Here is a 10,429-nt window from a genome sequence, read left to right as displayed (position 1 = left end):
TTTTACATTTTTAATATAATAGAAATTCTTTTAAATAACACAATATTTTGTGTCGAAACCACTTTCAATTTTGGAAAACGGGGATCAACTTTGAAAATAATAATGGGAGTCGCCACCGATCTTTTATTGATGTGTGATCGGATCACCTTGAAAATAATTTTAGGTCTGCGAATTTTGAGAAAACAGGTTCAAGAGTCGGTTACGCACGAGGAAGGGTTAGCACCCTCGTGACGCCCAAAATTGGTACCGAATTGATTGTTTAATGTCTTAATATCGAGAATTTGAAAAGATTTTTAAAATACGATCCTTTGAAAAGAGAATTTAAATAGAATAAATTTGATTGATGTGACTCACTTATTTTAAAGAAATAAATTGTCACATTCAATAAGTTAGAGTGTAACGTTTTAAATCCTCAAAATTAAGTTTATCTTTTAACTTTTAAAATTTATGCATTTTTTAGAAGGATATCAGGTTATTTGGGTCAAACGATAAATTAAACCCAGTAAGTTAGGGTTTATTTCCTTGAAATTCCTAAACACCAAATATTGCCTTTATTTTTTATTTTTTTATTTTTAAAAAAAAACCTATTCGAGGTCTCAAAATGTCATATCCGGTGAGTTAGGATCCAACATTTCGAAATCCCGAAAGACAAAGCTTTATTTAAAATTTGTATGATTTAATTGCAAAACAAGTACTTGGTTATCTAAATTCAATGAAAAGAATTGAAACCCAGTAAGTTAGGGCACAATCCTCTCGAGAAATGTGAATACCGAGTATGTTGACAATTTACAAAATGAAATGATTTTAATGCTTTTAATGAAACAAGTGAAAAATAAATGTGGTGTAGTTAAACGGCAACATATCACACAAAATTCGAATATACACCAACGAGTAACGAATAATAAATCAATATAAACAAGTTGAATAACCCTAATTTCAATAACACTATGCATACATCAATATCAACATTTTAAGACTATTAACCTAGAAGCAAAATAAAATGTAACTTAAAAAAACAATCAAAGAAATGTGGAGTTAACAATATGAGTACACGAAATTATACATAAAAATTTTAATGGGAAAATTAGAAACAACTTAATAAAAAACTAGAAAATGAATAAAAATGTTAAGAAAGAATTATAAATTTTTTTTGATAATTTTAAAACATTTTGACAATAATTTAGAATAATAGTATATTATATCTTAAAATTATATTAATAATAAGTTTGAAAATCATGTCAAATTAAATATTAAAATATGTTATAAATAAATATATTAAAATAAGTACTAAATTCGATTTAAAATTATACTATCAAAAAAATCAAGTTAAAGTTAAGACATAATTTAAAATATAAAGGAGAAATAATAATAATAATAATAATAATAGGATTAAAATGATATTAAAATTCAAAAAAATAAAAATAAAATACTACAAATAGAAATAAAAGGAAAAATAAAGATGAACTAAATTGGTAATCGACTTAAAAAATGAGGGACTAAAATTGTAATTAAGCGCAAAATCTGAACATTCAAAACCACTCATAGAAAACAGCGCCGTTTAGGTTTGGATCCAAATGAAAATAGAATCAAATATATGGTACAAATTAAAAAAATGAAGAAAATCAGATTGAAACTACACAAAATATAGAGGGACATTCTGCGCAAATAAACCAATGAATCCCCACACGCATGGATCCTACCCGAATCGGGTCACCGTTAGGGTCGGACTCTTAGAACGCTACCGTTTCAAAGCCATTACATTGGCTCTATCCGGCGACATTTCGAAACCGCTTTAAAGGCCTAAACCTAAAGAGTCTCTCACTTCCAAAACCTAAAGGGAAATCATTAGTCCCTGCGCCGCTTGATATACTGCGCCCTTGAATAGTCCCCGATCCTAGCCCGTACTCCGATGACGATGGAGAGAGCCAAGATCGCACTGCAAGGTACGTCCCTCACCTTCCTTTTATTGTTTTTCTACTCAAATAAAGAACTAAACAACCATAGAAACAAAACCAAAAGAAAAAAAAGAAACCCAGATGCGAAACAAAATTTCAATCACCTTTCAATATATTTTTTTCAATATTTTTCTCTGTATTGATATTATGTGTAGAGGAAAAAGAACCCCCTTTTACAGATTCAAAAACGGCTTTATATAGCCGGATCCAAAAAAAAATCCAAATACATCCCTTTTTTCTCTCTGCCCTTTCTGCTATTTTTTTTCCTTTTTGCCTGCTATTTTCTGTCCACATTTCCTTGTTTGCTTGCGCTCTTTGTGTGTTGCAGGTGTACGGCCGTACGGAGACGCGGGCATGCACGTACGGAGGCTCGCATTAGTGCAGAGGCCTAGCACGTGCAGGTGAGAGGAGCTGCTGCGACGCTGGGGTTACGTGGAAAGGCTGGAGGCGCGCTTGTGGGGAAACGGCGCTGGGAGCTTCTAGGGTTCCCTGCTTCTGATTTTTGTTTTGGGCTGCATGGTGATTGGGCTAGGGTTTAATGGGTAATTCGGGTTAGGTTTAGTTAGTATTTCGGGTTAGGGTATTTTATTTCTATTTGTAATTGGGTTTCTGGCAAATTTTGGGCCAAATTTTGTAGTCTAGACTGTACTAATTGGACCTTTATTTATGTGATATTTTTCATACCTGGGTTTTAATAGTTGGGCTCGGGCCGGGCAAAAATGGGCTCTTACATTTTGAATATTTCTATATTATTTTATTTAATAAAATAAAACGTTGTTTTGAATAAAGTAATTGTAATTTACTTTAATATTTTTAATAAAATAGATTTTCTTTTAAATAAGTCAATGTTCTGAATATTTCCATATTATTTGATTTAAAAAAATATAAATAATACAAATTTTTTTACAACAACGTTCAACTATTGCGATTTGGGCATGATCGGCTTGTATGGCCTGGGTTCCTACACCATCCGTACAACTTCTGTTGACTGGCTGTTTCTCAGATATCCATATTGTTACGTATTCTAGTAGAGTAAGGTCGACCTTTTGGTTTGCAACGCAATTCTCTATCCGATAACAACTTAAAGGGAGCAAGCGATACAGACGACCACTTATGTTCATCTAGGACCGGTGGGAACACGTGCTTCCAGACGTTGTACATATTTTCTAATTTGTACACTTCGTCGACATAGCTCATCGGATCCAGACGCAGATTCTGACAAGCTGCAATTATATGAGCTCATGGACAGCGAAGTGCGTCAAACATCCCACAGTCGCAAGTCCTATTTTGCAAGTGTACATGATATTGCCCGCCAATAACACCTTGATGCAGTCTGTCAAACTCTGTTACGCGAAACCATAAGTTGTCTCGATCGTGACACACTGTGTACATGTTGTTCGCTCGTGCCTTGGCCTTATTAATTTCTTGCACTACCTTATTGCACCATACATGGCCTCCCTACATTTGGCCTGCATAACTCGCTGCTCGCTTTGGAAATAGGGCCGCCAAACGAAAATATGTCTCTCGCACAACCGATGTTATCGGTAGATGGCGCGTTCCTTTTAGAACAAAATTTATACATTCAACCAAGTTTGAGGTCATATGACCATATCGTAGGCTGCCATCGTATGCTTGTGCCCACTGTTCGAAAGGTATGTTACAAAGGTAGTCCGCGCCTTTGCCGTTAATTGAACGCAAAACTGCCAACATCTCGTGAAAATGGTCTTTATTTATTTCATACCCTGCCAATATAAGTTCATAGCGAATATTACATACCACTATTTCATTTAGAATAAATTCAAAATGACAAACGAAATTATATTAATAGAGACTAAATACCCATGTTGGTCACTTATCGTCGTTCACTCTTAGATGGATATTGCCTGTAGTAGTTGGAAGCAGCATGCCTTAGGCAATACCAATGGTGTGTGCACTGCCATAAGCTTCCCTGTCGATCAATCACAGCTAGTATTCCGGTGCCCCGATCTGAAATAACACAGATATCAGATTGGGGGTACATGTGCCACCTTAACCTAGATAGAAAGAAATCCTAGTCATCAGCTGACTCCCCTGTTGCTATTGCAAACGCAATTGGAAGAATTCTCCCACTGCCATCCTGTGCCAATGCTAGCAATAGCTGATGGGTATATCTACCAAACATAAAGGTACCGTCAATTTGTACCAATGGCTTGTAGTATGGAAATGCGTCTCGGCATTGCTTAAAGGTCCAAAACAGACATTTGAACACTTGGCATCCACGTAGCTATCTGCCATTGTAGTACACATGTTTCGTTTCAAGGTCTATTATGCAACCTGGGAGCACTTGACACCACTGCCATATTTTTTTATATGAAACGTCTCATCCATTATGCATCTTCGCCTCAAACTTATCAGCTTTGGATTTAACCACGTGGTAGTTAACATTGTTATTGATGCTATATTGTTTCAATGCACCAATTAAACTATCCTTGTTGGAAAACTCATTACCAACTTCAAATTCACCTAAATACAGTATCAAACTTGTGCGATCACGCAACTTGTGTGGTAGATTTAGAAAGTCCAACGCATCATTTGTAGACAGATTGACATTATGCATGTGGGCTGGAGGTGAGTATGCCCTGAATCGTGGATCTTTTTCTTCATCTAAACCCCCTTCAATATTTTCAGGTTCGGTTGGAATAGGCCCTGGTTCAAAAAATAATGCAACTTCTGTACCATCGAGCTCGGGCTCTCGAGGTGGATCCACATCGGAGTCATCTTCTAACCCACCACCATCTGTAACGTACAAGGTCCCCTCACCGGTGGACGTCGCAGGGAGTACATCATCCCTTCTTCTGGGCGTTTCATAACGTCCCCAATTGGATATAGATTGCCAACCACTAGAAGTTGATGCCGTTCCCCAGTACGTATTTCCAGCATCAAACATCGATCTACTGAGGTGCATGTCCCATCCACTAACAGAGTGTCGTGTAGGGGATGTGTATTTCATACCGCTACCAAACATGGGTTGTTTCGTATTTTGTAACCCACTAACCGAGTGTCGGGTAGGGGTTGTGTATACCTCTCGAACAGCAATCGTAAGTGCATTATTTTGCGATGTAAATTGTACATATAACTCCATATAGGGTGCTCCACTAGCAAGATGAGTCTGCACCATTGCCTCCAAACTACGAGCACATTTTACGTCGAACGAGTCATATGTCACCGGATCAATAGAAGAACAAAACTGATACGTAATAGACAGAACTTTCATTGGCATCATTCAGAATATTTTATGCCTAATTCTTTTATGAAGTTCTGTCAAATCTATGTTCTGGTTAAAAACCAGTCGCACTGTATTCTCCGATAAAAAACAACACCATTCTCGGTGTGACGAACATCACCATCATAGTAAATAACAGCACTAATACGTTCACTCATCTTCAATTTCTATCCTTCTTAGACTCTCGAAATTTTTTTTGCTGTAACTTATGCAATCAGAGAAAAAATTTTGCCTCATTTATAGTCTCAGGCCAAATAGGAGCTACTGTAGCAAAAGCGCGTCCACGTGGGAGCTTCTTTCAATACTTTTGCTGACAAAGCATCCTGCTTAAAGCGTTTTTGACACTATCTGCTCAGAAACGTCTACTCGAAATTATTTTTTCAGGAGCTACTGTAGCAAAAGCGCGTCCACGTGGGAGCTTCTTTCAGTACTTTTGCTGACAAAACATCCTGCTTAAAGTGTTTTTGACACTATTTGCTCAGAAACATCTTCTTGAAATTATTTTTTCAGGAGCTACTGTAGCAAAAGAGCGTCCACGTGGGAGCTTTTTAAAATTAACATTAAACCCCAATCTGATTTTTTTAAAAATTTTTAATTAATATACTTAAGTAACCCTAAACCCTAATTTAATTTATTTTTTCTTTAAAAGCCATAAACACGAAACCTAATACAATTTTGAAAAATTTATAATTAATTTAATTAATAAACCCTAAACCCTTATTTATTTAATTTTTTCTCTAAAACCTTAAACCTAAAAACCACAAAACCCTAACCTTAAACCCTAAAACAAAAACCCAAAACCCTAACCAGCAGGAGACACGGGAAAAACGCGACCTTGAGGGCACGCTTTATGTCCACGTAGGCAAAGCGCTCACTTGAGAAAGTGTTTTTCTGCCTCGTCACCTGACAACGTGTTGACGTGGATGCGTTTTCAGGGAATTGGACCATTCCTGTAATTAATTTTTTACCGGGCCCATTTCAGTAATTTAAAAAAAAGGGCTTTTATTAGTATTTTGCCCAATATTTTCTTTTAAAATTTGTTTAATAATGAATTTAGGTGGAATGGAAACAAACCTGTACTTAATTGTAACACCCCCTCAATCGGTTCGGTCGCCAAACCCGAGCTATAGGATACTACCACAGTTAAACAATAATTTCACAAATAAAATCGGCTTTAAACATTCCATTAAATAATAAACATGATATAATCCAAGGAAAATATGATTTATAAACATATTTGAGTTTGAAACTTTTATGAAAAGATAGGTAAAACGAAAAAAAAAGGTCACATGACTGTGTGACAGGCTAAGGCCGTGTCTGTCACACCCTGTATTTTTATTTATCATTTCGTCAATTTATTGAACAAACAAGCATGTGGTTAAGTGTAAGGAGCTTACTTATTCTTAGAGATTTTAGGATTCTATTCCCCTTACCCACTTATTTTTTTTAGAATTTTTGGCATTAAAAATAATGGTCAAACCCCCTTAGCCGTCCACTTCAATTGCTTTATAGGCAAGGATTCCTTTCCCTTTTTACTAGTAAACTTATCATGAATAACCCCCTTTTCACTCCATTGATCCATTTTTTTGTGCCTTCGTCCCCCTTATTGTCATTTTCTTCCCCTTACCATACCATAGTTGGCTGATGCACCTAGACACTCTTAAACCCTCTTTTTTTTATTTTTATTAATTTTTTTCTCATATTTTTCTCTCTTTCTCCTAAAACCACTATTGTTTTCACTTTTTGCCACCATACCATCACCGTTGGCCACCATTTCTTTACCAAATCACCACCTTGACACCTGTCTGTTCCACAACTTCTCTCTCACCATCGCCACACCGCTGCGGCCATACCTCCACCGCTATTAGTCTCTATTTTCACTAATTTCCATTTTCTCTTCACTTCTTTAATGATAATTAATCTACTAATTCTCCTATGTTAAGTTCATAGGTTATTTTTATGTTCTAATCTATTCTATTCTTTTATTTGCATGTTGAACTCCTCCTTAGATAAATCTCCTCCATCGAATGATTATTTCGGTGATTGTTGATCTCTCCAACTTAATCTTAGTAACGTAAGTATCTATGGGAAAACCCATATCAATTCCTGCATTACCTTATAATCGTATTTAGGGGATGATTTTTTACGTGATCATTTTTGAAGGGTTGATTGAATATTCAGATTCTCTACACCCATAAGAAATCAATCGAATTTCTTCACAGTAAGGAATCAAGAGTAAGTTCTCTACTCAAACTCTTATGTGTTGGAGATTGAATTCATGGCCAAGGCTAATAACTTGTATTTTCCCCTTTTTTTTGGATTTAGCATCTCTTTGGAATACTTAATGTATCCCCCACAACATATAGATCTTAATCATAGTTTCTGATAAGTTAAATCCACACCTGATGATTAGCCTTTCCGTTAGATCTTAACTCTGATCTTCAGTGATGGAACAAAAAGATAGATCTCCTACTTGATGTATGTTATAAGAAATGTGGTTAAATGATTAATGTGAAATGATGTGTATATACCAATTCTCATGACATGTGATTTTATGGCAAAATTGATTATGCATGATATATATTTTTTAATTATGCTACTGATTTATTAACTGAGATTTGATTTGCATATTAAGCATGTCGATTATGATAAACTGATATTTGATTTACATATTAAGCATGTCGATGATGATAAACTGAGATTTAATTTGCATGTTAAGCATGCCGACTATGTTGATCTTAGATTTGATTCGCATGTTAAGCATGCCTGTTGAAAAGTATTGTTGATGTCATATCACATGTATGTGGTTGAGATAATTATGAAAGGAGGAAGGCTTGACAGTTTTACTGCAAAAATTGAGTGGCTTGCCCACAACGTTATGAGTGGCTTGTTCACAACGTGCAGCCTGACTGTAATATTGAGTGGCTTAGCCACAACGCTATGAGTGGCTTGTCTACAATATGTAGCTTGACTGCAAAATTTAGTGGCTTAGCCACAACGTGGTGTGTTATTGGATGGACGAGTTCTAGAGAATTTTTTATTGGTGTGTAGCGAAGATGGGGAGGAAAATTTTGTAAAACTTGTACTGATTTCTAAAAAGTTGCATTGACATTCTCATACACCTTTCTATATGTGTTATGACTTGATTACTGCATTCTTTTTTGTTGAATTCACATAGGGTTTTAAAAGCTCGCCCCTTCAAATTCCTAACTTTTTAGGTAGCCTACGAGGTTAGGACATGGGTTGGGTACAGAGAAGAATTCGAATATTTTGCATACAAACTATTAAACTTTATTATTGGTATTTTTGGGACTGTTTTATTTTTATTATTACGGACTATGGTATGGACATCGATTTTGGAATTTTGAGGATATTTTGCATGATTTGGTTTGAAAATATAAATTAAAATGGTTTAATTTTTTGACATTAATAACAGTTCTAGCAGTGGCTAAAAAGGGTTGACCTAAAATCATGGGTACCTCAATAACGTCGTCCATGTCCAATATAATGAAATCAATAGAGAATATAAATTTATTGACTTTAACAAGTACATCTTCAATAATGCCCCTAGGATACTTAATTGATCTGTCCGCTAATTGAATACTCATCCTAGTTGATTTTGGTTCCCCAAGACCAAGTTGTTTGAACAATTTATAAAACATCAGATTTATACTAGCACACAAATCAGCCAAAGCTTTTTCAACATCTAAGCTACCAATAAAACAAGGGATAGTAAAACTCCCTGAATCTTTAAGCTTAGTGGGTAGTTTGTTTTGGTGAACGATTGGGCACTCCTCATTGAGTTCCACAGTGGACAGTTTGTCTAACTTCCTTTTATTTGTTAATAGCTCATTTAAAAATTTTGTATACTTGGGCATCTGTGAAAGTGCTTCAACAAAAGGTAAGTTAATATGCAATTTTTTTTAAAAATTTCAAGAAATTTACCACATTATTTGTTCATGCGGTCTTTCTTCACTTTTACTATATATGGAATTGGTGGTTTGTATTCTCTAATCATCAGTTTATATTATTTCTTGCATTTTTCAACCCCATAATTTTTCTCAATAGTTTCAAAATTCAACTTTTTTTTCAGGCTTAACTGACACCTTTCCACTTTATATAGTGATTGCGTGGACTTGCTCTTTTGGGTTGAGTTCAGTGTTACTAGGTAAACCGTCTTGTTGTCTTTCCAAATCCAATTTAGCAAGCTGACTAATCTGATTCTCAAGTCCCTGGATATATGCCTACTCATTCCTCAAAGTTGTTTCATGATTTTGGAATCTAGTTTCTGGCATTGAAATAATTTTCATTAACATCCCATTCCTCAAAGGTTGTTGAAAACCCAGAAAGGGTTGTAACATTTGATTTCCTTGACCAACCCAACAGAAATTTAGATGATTTCTCTATCTTGGATTATAATTATTGCTATAAGGGTTATTATGAGGTCTAGAATTGTTACCCATAAAGTTGATTTGCTTATGCTCCATGTTAGAACTGAAGGGTAAACATTCTGAATTGATCATCGTCACTCCAATCACATCACATTGCATTACCAGATTTATCTGCTTAGCCATTCTCAAACCATTAATTTTCTTACTCAGTGCTTCCACCTGACTTACCAACATAGTAACTACATCTATATTAAAAACATCGGCTGCTTTAGTAGACTTTGTTCTCATAACTTGTCATATATAGTCATTCAGCGTCATCTCCTCAATAAATTCTTAAGCTGCCTCAAATGTCTTATTATTCAATGTTCCACCAACTGCTGCATCAATTATTTGTCTAGTTGAGAGATTCAAACCATTGTAAAATGTTTGGTCTTGAAGCCACAAATGTAACCCATGATGAGAGCACTTTCTCAGAAGATCATTAACTCTCTCCCATGCATCATACAATGTCTCAAGCTCGAGTTGAGCAAAAGAAGAGATGTCATTCCTCAACTTAGTTGTTTTAGCTAGTGGAAAATATTTCAACAAAAACTTTTCAGTCATCTGAGCCCAAGTAGTGTTGGAACCTCGTGGAAGTGAATTCAACTATTGTTTTTCTTTGCTCCTCAAAGAGAATGGAACAACAGTAAATGTATGACATCATCAGTAACATTATTGATCTTGAATGTGTCGCAGATCTCTAGAAAATTAGCCAAATAAGCATTTGGATCTTCATCTTACAACCCATCAAACTAAACATACTGTTGCACCATTTGAATTGT

The 10,429-nt window shown here is 35.3% G+C and overlaps 1 non-coding gene across 1 annotated transcript; it reads left to right on the top strand.

Annotated features, from left to right (window-relative positions):
- The first annotated feature begins 10,056 nt into the window (after window positions 1–10,056).
- Window positions 10,057–10,163, top strand: LOC121216509 (small nucleolar RNA R71). Its single transcript, XR_005912689.1, has one exon. It is a non-coding gene; the product is annotated as a small nucleolar RNA R71 (small nucleolar RNA).
- Window positions 10,164–10,429: the final 266 nt, after the last annotated feature.

Source organism: Gossypium hirsutum, chromosome D04, assembly GCF_007990345.1.
Source record: "Gossypium hirsutum isolate 1008001.06 chromosome D04, Gossypium_hirsutum_v2.1, whole genome shotgun sequence".
NCBI classification, from domain to species: Eukaryota; Viridiplantae; Streptophyta; class Magnoliopsida; order Malvales; family Malvaceae; genus Gossypium; species Gossypium hirsutum.
This window is presented reverse-complemented; position numbering and strand designations above follow the sequence as displayed.